The sequence below is a fragment of the Lepus europaeus genome, chromosome 5 (genome assembly GCF_033115175.1).
Source record: "Lepus europaeus isolate LE1 chromosome 5, mLepTim1.pri, whole genome shotgun sequence".
Classification (NCBI taxonomy): Eukaryota; Metazoa; Chordata; class Mammalia; order Lagomorpha; family Leporidae; genus Lepus; species Lepus europaeus.
The window spans coordinates 86,466,628-86,476,717 of record NC_084831.1 but is presented as its reverse complement, the minus strand read 5'-3'; the positions used below and the strand labels follow the sequence as shown (position 1 = coordinate 86,476,717).

The following is a 10,090-nucleotide window of genomic DNA, read 5'->3' as shown; positions in this document are numbered from 1 at the left end:
CGGAGGAGCGCGCGAGGTCCCCGCCCCCGCCCCCGTCGGCCCAATCCCTTCGGCTTCTGCTTTCCTCGGCCAGCCCGCCCGGCCCCTAACCTGCTCGAACCCATTATGCGGTAGAGGCGGCCGGGTCCCTTTAAGGCCCTGCCGCGCCTGCGCCTTGGGCTTTCCTGACGCGGCCGGGCCGGACCCTGGAAGAAGCGGCGGGCGGCGGGCGAGGGGCTCGGCGGTGGCTGAGACGGCGGCGGTGCCCGGAGGACTGGGTGAAGACCGGGAGGCGGCCCTGAGCGCCCGGGCCAGCGCGGTGCGCCTGAGGACGCGGGAGAGGACGGCCCGCGGACCCGCGAGCGGGGCCGAGGCTCTGGGACGCGGCGGCGGCGCGGCTGCCGGCTGCATGGGAAGTTAATGTTTACAGCGAAGTCCACCCAGCGTTTCCAAGGTGAGGGGGCGCTGCGCCAGGCCGGGGCGGGCGGCGAGCCCGGGCTTCTGAGGGGCGCGGCGGGCGGGGGCCGCCGCCAAAGTTGCGGAGCGGGCGCTCGCGGCTCCGCCGGGGCCTAAGTTCCCCGCGGTGGCCGGCTCGTCCGCAGCCGTCGCCCGCGACCCCGCTCCTGGGGGCGCCAGGGAGGAAACCCGCCGGCGGGTCTTCCTGCGAAGTTGCGGGGAGGCGGAGCGGCTCCGGGGGGCGCTTCCTCGGGAGTCCCGGGGAAACTGACCCCCCCGCCCCCCACCCTCGAGGCCACAGGTCCGTTCCCTCTGGGTGACCTGAGGTGGGGTGAGACCGTCTGCGTGCGACCCTCGCTTGCGAAGTTGACATCTGCGTGTGGCCTCGGGGATGCCGGCGCGGCCGGGTCTCCGGGCAGGGGATGGACCAGCCAGGTGTGCCAGGTGACTCCCAGGGATGCGCCTGAGGAGCGTTTGTAGCCATCACTGAATCACCTTATGACTAGCGGGGCAAGCCTCAAATTAACCACAGGATTTCCGGTAGGTTGGATTGTGGTGCCGGTGTTGGTGTTACGGTTGCTGTGATTTTTCGCTCTTTTTTTTTTTCATTCTGTCTGTCTTCTGGGCGTCCTTAGATCATCTCAGTCGGTACTGCTTCAGTGACGAGTTAACCCGAACTTTTGGAATGGCTCCCTCGCTTTTCTCCTGTCTAGGCTGTCAGGGTCGTTTCCAAAAGGCACCAGCATTTCTTGCAAAGATATCTTTTCTTCGGGTCGCCGTGTGGGATAATAAACTCCTTTCTTTGCTGAGAGAATGAAGCCCAGTGCTTCATGAACTTGGAGAAAAATGATCTCTTGGTAGTCGTTATCTTTGTTTCTCGGCTGGTATGTGTTAGCAGCTTTCTTTTTGCTTTGGAATTTCACTAGTAAAATTTTGTCTTTGTCCCAGAAATTCTCTTTCTGTTCTGAAAGGCTAACCTTGAGTTCTCTGAGAACTTTGTGTCAAAGAAATATTAGAAAACTTGTGACAGTACAATATACAGAAAAAGTTCCCAATGCTGAGTGTGCAGGTAATGAATTTTTACTAAGTGAACCAGCAGAGATCAGAAAATAGAACATGACTAGGGGGGGGTGTATCTGGGAGAATAGTTGGCTTTTGAGGTGTGTGGATGTTAAACTTTAGTATCGGATATTGTTGAACAATCTTGAGGAATGCTATTCCAGTTGCCCCACATTTGTGCTGATGCTTGTGGCTTCAGAAAATTGTTGCCATTCTGGTAGAGGTGCAATTTTATAGCAACGTGGTTTTATTTTGCATGTTCCTGGTGATTGAGGTTGAGTATCTTTTATTGGCCATTCCGGTGTCATCTTATGAAGTGCCTAGTCTTTTAGCTTAGTTTTCATCAGTATGATTAATATCAATTGATTTATAATTCCTTATTCTGGATATGAGTCTCTTCTGGTTTATATCTTGCCTCATTTATTTATTTATATATTTATTTATTTATTTGAAAGTCAGAGTTACACAGAGAGAGAAGAGGCAGAGAGAGAGAGAGAGAAAGGTCTTCCATCCATTGGTTTACTCCCCAATTGGCTGCAATGGCCGAAGGTGTGCCGATCCGAAGCAAGGAGCCAGGAGCTTCTTCCAGGTCTCCCATGTGGGTACAGGGGTCCCCCATGTGGGCGCAGGGGTCCAAGGGCATGGGCCATCTTCTGCTTTCCCAGGCCATAGCAGAGAGCTGGATCAAAAGTGGGGCAGCTGGGTCTCAAACCAGTGCCCATGTGGGATGCCGGCACTGCAGGTGGTGACTTTACCCACTATGCCACAGCGCCAGTCCCTTGCCTCGTCATTCTTCTAATGATTTTTTTTTAATGTTGAATTTCCTAGTTTGTTTTTTTTTTTTTTTTAAGATTTTTTATTTATTTATTTGACAGAGTTCCAGACAGTGAGAGGGAGAGACAGAAAGGTCTTCCTTCCTTTGGTTCACCCCCTAAATGGCCAGGAGCCAGGTGCTTCTTCCTGATCTCCCACGCGGGTGCAGGCGCCCAAGCACTTGAGCATATCCTCCACTGCCTTCCTGGGCCACAGCAGAGAGCTGGACCAGAAGGGGAACAACCGGGACTAGAACCTGGCACCCATGTAGGATTCTGGTGCCGCAGGCGGAGGATCAGCCAAGTGAGCCACAGCGCTGGTCTGAAATTCCTAGTTTTAATGAAATAATATTTTACAAGAGTTCTTCTTTTTTTCTTTCTTTTTTTTTTTTTACTTTTTGACAGGCAGAGTGGCTAGTGAGAGAGAGAGGCAGAGAGAAAGGTCTTCCTTTTGCCATTGGTTCACCCTCCAATGGCCGCCACGGCTGGTGCGCTGCAGCCGGCGCACCGGCTGTTCCGAAGGCAGGAGCCAGTTGCTTATCCTGGTTTCCCATGGGGTGCAGAACCTAAGCACTTGGGCCATCCTCCACTGCACTCCTGGGCCACAGCAGAGAGCTGGCCTGGAAGAGGGGCAACCGGGACAGAATCCGGCGCCCCAACCGGGACTAGAACCTGGTGTGCCGGTGCCACTAGGCGGAGGATTAGCCTGTTGAGCCACGGCGCCGGCCTGTTTTTGTTTTTTTGTTTGACAGGTAGAGTTAAAGACAGTGAGAGAGACTGACAGAGGGAAAGGTCTTCCTTCCATTGGTTCACTCCCCAAATGGCTGCTATGGCTGGTGCTGCGCTGATCTGAAGCCAGGAGCAAGTGTTTCTTCCTGGTCTCCCATGCTGGTGCAGGGGCCCAAGCCCTTGGGCCATCCTCTACTGCTCTCCCAGGCCACAGCAGAGAGCTGGACTGGAAGAGGAGCAGCCAGGACTAGAACCCAGCGCCCATATGGGATGCCGGTGCCGCAGGCGGAGGATTAACCAAGTGAGCCATGAGCCACGGTGCCGGCCCCATTACCAGACTTTTTCTTTATGGCTGCTGCTTTTTGTGTGCTAGCCTAAGAATATGAAGATATTTTTCTGTGTTCCCTTGTAGAAATTTTACTTTTTGCATGTAAGGCATACAGTTTACATTTAATTCTAGGTGGATTGTAGGGATTGTCTTTGCCCACTTGAAAGGATAAACTGCATGATTCACTCTTTATGATGTGGATATCTGTTTGACCCAGTGCCACTGATTATTATTACAACAATATAACAATTTCCATGTTATTTGAAAGAGAGAAATCTTTCTGCTCCTTTATTCCCCAGATACCCCCAAATAGCCAGGGCTGGGTGGGGGTGAAAACCAGGAATCGAGGACTCCATCCGGGCTTCTACATGTGTGGGTAGGACCCAGAGTACTTGAGCCATCATCTGATGCCTCCCCGGTGGGCATTAGCAGGAAGCTGGTTTGGAAGCAGAGTAGCTGGGACTCAAACCAGGCATTCTAATTCTAATACCAGTTGCTGGCCAAATCCTTGCCCCCTAGAACCATTTATTGAAAATACCATCCTTGCCTTCTGTACAGTGATACTTTTTTCATAATCAGATGAGTCTGTATGAGTAAGTATGAGTCTGTCTCTGGACACTCTGATTTGTCGCTTTATTATCCTTGTACTGATACCGCTGTATTAAAGTAACTTTATAATAAGCCTTGATAAGTGACTTTGTTCCTTATAACTGAGCTATTCTTGGCTTTCTACATATCCATATTCGTTTCAGAATCTGCTTGTCAGTTTCTACAAATTTTGGAATTGGAATTGAATCTATACATTACTTTGGGGAGAATTTACTTTTTTTTTTTTTTTAAGATTTATTTATTTATTTGAAAGGCACAGTTAAAGAGAGGCACAGAGAGAGAGAGAGGTCTTCCTTCTGTTGGTTCATTCCCCAGATGGCCACAATGGTTGGAGCTGTGCAAATCCAAAACCAGAAGCCATGTGCTTCCTCCTGGTCTCCCACACGGGAGGGGTTCAAGGACTTGGGCCATCTTCTACTGCTTTCCCAGGCCATAGCAGAGAGCTGGATCGGAGGTGGAGCAGCCAGGGCTCAAACTGGGGTCCACATGGGATGCTGGCACTGCAGGCAGCGGCTTTACCTGCTATGCCATAGTGCTGGCCCCATTTTTTGTTTTTAAGATTATTTTATTTACTTGAAAGGCAGAGTTACAGAGAGAGAAGAGATCGAGAGATCTTCCATCAGCTGGTTTACTCCCCAAATGTCTGCGATGGCCAAGACTAGGCCAGTCCGAAGCCAGGAGCTTTTTCTGGGTTTTCCATGTGGGTGCTATGGCCCAAGGACTTGGGGCATCTTCTAGTGCTTTCCCAGGTGCTTTAGCAGGGAGCTGGATCAGAAGCAGAGCAGCCAGGACTCAAACTAGTGGCTGTATGGGATGCTGGCATTGTAGGTGGTAGCTTACTTAACCTGTTAAGCCACAATGCTGGCCCCGAGAATTGACATCTTAACAATGTTAAGTCTTTGAATTTATGAATGTGGTATAGCTGTCTACTTTTTTATTAATCTCTTAAAAATTTCTCAAGGTAATGTTTCATAGTGTTCTGTGTAGAAGTTTTGCACATCTTTTGTTATTCTTATGTATTTGATGTTTTTCATGTTATTACAAATGATAATTTTAAAACATTTGTGACCATCATATAGATCTAAAATTGAAACTTTTCAGTGTCTCTGGGATGATTTTAAATTGATTCTAGATGCGATTCTTTATCAAATTCTAAATCTTTGTTTTTTTATTCATGACTCAGTCCAAATTATACTTTGTGTGCTGTGATATTGCAGCTAGTTTTGCATGGTATTTGTTTTTCTACAGTATCTCCTGTGTCAAGTCGTTGTGTTAGGCTCTGGGGATACAAAGCTGCATCAGATGCTGCTCCTGTCCTTAAGGAGCTTATAGTCTAGAGGGTGTAGTAGAAGTGAAAGACATTGTTCTTCACTAGGACGCATACCAGGATGGAAATTGGTTTGACAGCATGCAAAACAGGGCACCTAAATCAAGTGGGGGCAGGGAGAGGAATGGGGTAAAGTGGTTCCTTCTTATCTGCAGTTTCACTTTCACAGTTTCAGTTGCATATGCTCAAGCAAGATCTGAAAATATTACCTGGAAAATTCCAGAAGTAGTTCAAAAAATTTTGAGTTGTATGCCGTTATGCATGTTGAAACCTCACTGCCCTGTCTGGGAAGTGAATCCTCCCTTTGTCCAGCATATCCACACTGTATACACCACTGTAACCTAGTAGCCACTTTTAGTAGCCATCTCGGTCATCAGATGGACTGTCTTTGGTATTGCAGTGCTTGTGTTTAAGTAACCCTTATTTTGCTGAACAGTGGCCCCAAAGGACAAGAGTAGTGTTGCTGATAATTTGGACATTCCAGTGAGAAGCACTTCCTTTAAGTGAAAAGGTGAAAGTTCTTGACTTATTAAGGGAGGGAAAAAAAAATGTGTGCTGAGCTACCAAAGATCTGTGGTAGGGACAAATTTTCTGTCTGTAAAATTATGAAGGAAAGAGAAATTTGTGCTGGTTTTGCTGTTGCAAGGCAGACTGCCAAAGTTATGGTCACAACGTGTGGCAAGTTCTTAGTTCACATGAAAAAGGCGCTGTATGAGATTTCAGACTTCCACAGCACTCGGGGTCTTGGAATGTGTTCCCCAGAATAAGGAGGGGAGCTGCTGTATATGCTTAGTCCTGAGATCTGGGCAAAGGAAGTGGACTGTGGGTCAGGGCTGCCGTTTGCTAAATGTGCTTTTGCTTAATCTCTTTGTTTTTAGTCTTGATCCTCACTCTATTATTTTTTTGAGTCTAGAATCTTCACTTTGCAGGGCTTCCAGAGGAAAAATTTTTGAGAAGCTCTGGATAGTGGTATAAAAAGGAACCTATACCTTATACTGATTTAAAGCCACTATGCTTCTCGTGAGCCCATGCCCTTCCACCACTGAACTGGACAGTGCTGGACCTGAGTGAACCAGTTTGTCTTGCTTCGTGACCCTGCTGCAGGCTGGCAGATTCTGCTTCCTCTTCTCTCTTCAATCACTTATTCCTCTGTCTCTTTTCTTGTTTCATAAATGCTGTATCTTTTTTTTTTTTAAATTATTTATTTACTTGAAAGTCAGAGTTACACAGCGAGAGAAGGAGAGACAGAGAGAGAGAGAGAGAGAGAGAGAGAGAGAGAGAGAGAGAAGGAGGGAGGTGTCTTCCATCCAATGGTTTACTTCCCAATTGGCCACAACGGCCAGAGCTGCACCCATCTGAAGCCAGGAGACTCCTCCAGGTCTCCCACGTGGGTGCAGGGGCTCAAGGACTTGGGCCATCTTCTGCTTTCCCAGACCATAGCAGAGAGCTGGATGGGAAGTGGAGCAGCCGGGACTTGAACCGGCGCTCATTTGGAATGCCGATGCTGCAGTCCGGGGCTTTGACCCACTGCACCACAGCACCGGCCCCAGATGCCATATCTTTTCTTACCTGGGGATGTCAAAGATAGTTCTTTTAGGTTTTCTTTTTCTCACACAGTTTGCTTCCTCCCAATTACTTTTTGTTGTTGGTTTGTTTGGTTTAGTCTCAACAGTAGAAACTCCCCTTATAGGTCTGGTAATCCTCAGTTGCCTGTTCATGATTAACATTTGGTAGCTAAAAGCTGATCAGAACCCCTGAGCTTGTAAGTAGGGCTTTTTTTTAAACTTCTGGTTCTACCCTATAATCTAGAATCTGAAGCAGTGATTCTTAACTTTGGCTGCACATTAAACACATTAAAATCACATGGAGAGCTGTAAAAAAACTAGACTCAATACGTCAGAATCTCCAGGGGTAGGGTTCAGGTAGCAGTATTTTTGAAAAATTCAGATGCGGCTACGTATAATAAAATGCATGCAATTTAAGTTTACATTTTGATGATTTTTGGTGTGTAGCCAGTGTAAGATTCAAGAGCAAGGTAAAAATCTGGGAAAATTCTTTCATGTACCTTTCTTCTATGTCCCCACTTCTTGCTCAAAGCTGACCACTGTTCTGATTTCTATCTCCATAGATTAGCATCCTTATTTTTTTGAAGCTGCCCAAGTGATTCCAGCGTGTGGCCAAGACTGAAAGCCATTGTTCTGGAGGACTAGCAAGCCTGTCTCCAGTGTGTGTGTCTTTCCTTTGGGCCTGATTTTCCAGAGTATTTTCCAGTTTTCCGCTTGGAAGATTGAGGTCTGGTTGCCAGTGTTCTGGCATTGCAGTCAGTGAGGACTGGGTAATGAGCAATAGAGCGTTTCGTATGGAGGGTCATATAATTTATCTCTTTTGGTTAGTATACCTACTAACGGTTAGTATGTCTTCTACCATGTGTGATTTACCCTGCTGAGTTGATAAATCTCCAATCATCTACCGTGATGAGGGTAGGACTGTTCAGCAGCTCAGAGGAGATCTAGTTTTCCACCTGTTCAGGGTTTCCCTAGTTCATTCTTTTTTTTGTTTTGTTTTGTTTTTTTGACAGGCAGAGTGGATAGTGAGAGAGAGAGAGAGAGAGAGAGAGAGAGAGAGAAAGGTCTTCCTTTTTGCCGTTGGTTCACCCTCCAATGGCCGCTGCAGCCGGCGCATCGCGTTGATCCAAAGCCAGGAGCCAGGTGCTTCTCCTGGTCTCCCATGGGGTGCAGGGCCCAAGGACTTGGGCCATCCTCCACTGCACTCCCGGGCCATAGCAGAGAGCTGGCCTGGAAGAGGGGCAACCGGGATAGAATCTGGCTTCCCAACCGGGCCTAGAACCCAGTTTGCTGGCGCCGCAAGGCGGAGGATTAGCCTGTTGAGCCACGGCGCCGGCCCCTAGTTCATTCTTATTTTAGTCTCCTTTCCCCTCTCTGTTCTGGCAGTTCTTGAGCCTTTTGAGGATTTTGTGATGTAAACTGGGTTTGTTTTTGGTCTTCAGAACTGGTAGTTTAGAATTTAACTGATCTGGGGCCTGCACTATGGTGTAGTGGGTTAGGCCACCATCTGTGGTGCCAGCATCCTAAGTGAGTCCTGGCTGTGTTCCACTTCCAGCCAAGTTCCCTACTGGTACTCCTGGGAAGGCAGAGGAGGATGGCTTGAGTGCTTGGACCCCTTCACTCACGTGAGAGACCTGGAAGAAGCTCCTGGGGCCTGGCTTTGGATCAGCTCAGCTGCAGCCATTTGGGGAGTGAACCAGGGCATGGAAGAATCTGTCCTTGTGTCTCTCCCTCTCTCTGTAACTCTCCCTCTCAAAATAATAATAATAAAAAAAATCAACATCTTTGGGCTAAGTAATTATCCACCTTCTTTCTAGCTTCCAAAATTTTGTTACTCTTGTCTCTTTTTCCATTCTCCATGTGCTTATGGTTTATGTCCTAAAAATAGCATAAAACAGCAATAACAAATCTTTATTCTTGTTTAGTAGAGTTTTGGGAGAAAGCAAAATTAGATGTGTGTGTTCAGTCTGCTGTCTTACCCTGGAAGTGTACTTTCCATTTTATAAAAGTGTTGCTGCTTGTCTTCCATTGTTGTCTCCTCTTGATGGGGTTGCACTTTGAAATACTTGTGTAAGTGTCTAAATAGTGTCAGGAGAGAGACACTATTGGGTCAGGTGGCTGTTTCTTTAGAAGTCCCAAACATTTTTTAGAAGTACTCATTATCTCAGAATCTTATTATCTCAAGATTGGAAATGATTTCAAAGAAATCCAGCCTTGTGAGCTATTTGATACTTTCTGTAAAGTCATGTCAAGCCTAAAATGAGGGAAACTCATGTTGGGAGGAAATGAGTGACTGGAAAAATGGATTGGACGTGGATCTCTGTGATCCCTCAAGGCAACTTTTTGAGATAGACTTTGTACTCTGAAGTTCATGATTAAGTGAAATTATCCTCAATATAATAGGTTTTCTTTTGGGCTAAGTTTTGTAATTTAAAGTATTCACCTTTAAATTTTAGCCATCCTTTCCTGTATTAAAATGTTCTCATGATGCAAGTGGATGTGTTTTTTCTTTTAAAATTTATTTATTTATTGGGGCCAGCGCTGTGGCGCAGTGGGTTAAAGCACTGGCCTGAAGCGCCCGCATCCCATATGGGCACTGGTTCTAGTCCCAGCTGCTGCGCTTCTGATCTAGCTCTCTGCTATGGTCTGGGAAAACAGTAGAAGATGGCCCAGGTCCTTGGGCCCCTGCACCTGCGTGGGCGACCCGGAAGAGGCTCCTGGCTCCTGGCTTCGGATCAGCGCAGCTCCAGCCGTTGCGGCCATCTGGTGAGTGAACCAGAGGATGGAAGACCTTTCTCTATATCTCTACCTCTGTCTGTAACTCTGTCTTTCGAATAAATAAAATAAATCTTTAAAAAAAAATTATTTATTTATTCAAAGGCAGAGAGACAGGGAGAGAGAGAGAGAGCACGATCATGATCTTCCATTTGCAGGCTCATTCCTCAGATGACCACAACAGCCAGGTCAGGGCCAGGCCAGAGCCAGCAGCCAGGAACTCCAGTCTGGTCTCCCTCATGTCTGTCAGGGTCCCGAATACTTGGGCCATCTTCTGCTGTCTTCCCAGGAGCATTAGCAGGGAGCTGGATCAGAAACTGAGCAGATGGGACTTGAACCAGTTCTCCAGTTTGGGATGCAAGCCTTGTAAGCTGTGGCTTAAACTGCAGTGTTACAAAGCCCATTCCAAGTATGGATGGGTTTTTGTTTATTTTTTGGTAAAGTTGTAGCA

The 10,090-nt window shown here is 47.4% G+C and overlaps 1 protein-coding gene across 4 annotated transcripts in view; it reads left to right on the top strand.

The window, feature by feature from the left end:
- The first annotated feature begins 263 nt into the window (after positions 1-263).
- Positions 264-10,090, top strand: part of EVI5 (ecotropic viral integration site 5) — a 232,658-nt gene continuing 222,831 nt past the window's right edge. Inside the window, exon 1 of one of the 4 annotated variants that reach the window (XM_062191739.1) lies at positions 264-433. The gene's annotated coding sequence lies outside the window, so the exon portion shown is untranslated. The remainder of the gene's footprint in view (positions 434-10,090) is intronic. The other 3 variants (XM_062191738.1, XM_062191740.1, XM_062191741.1) reach the window with 3 other exon arrangements.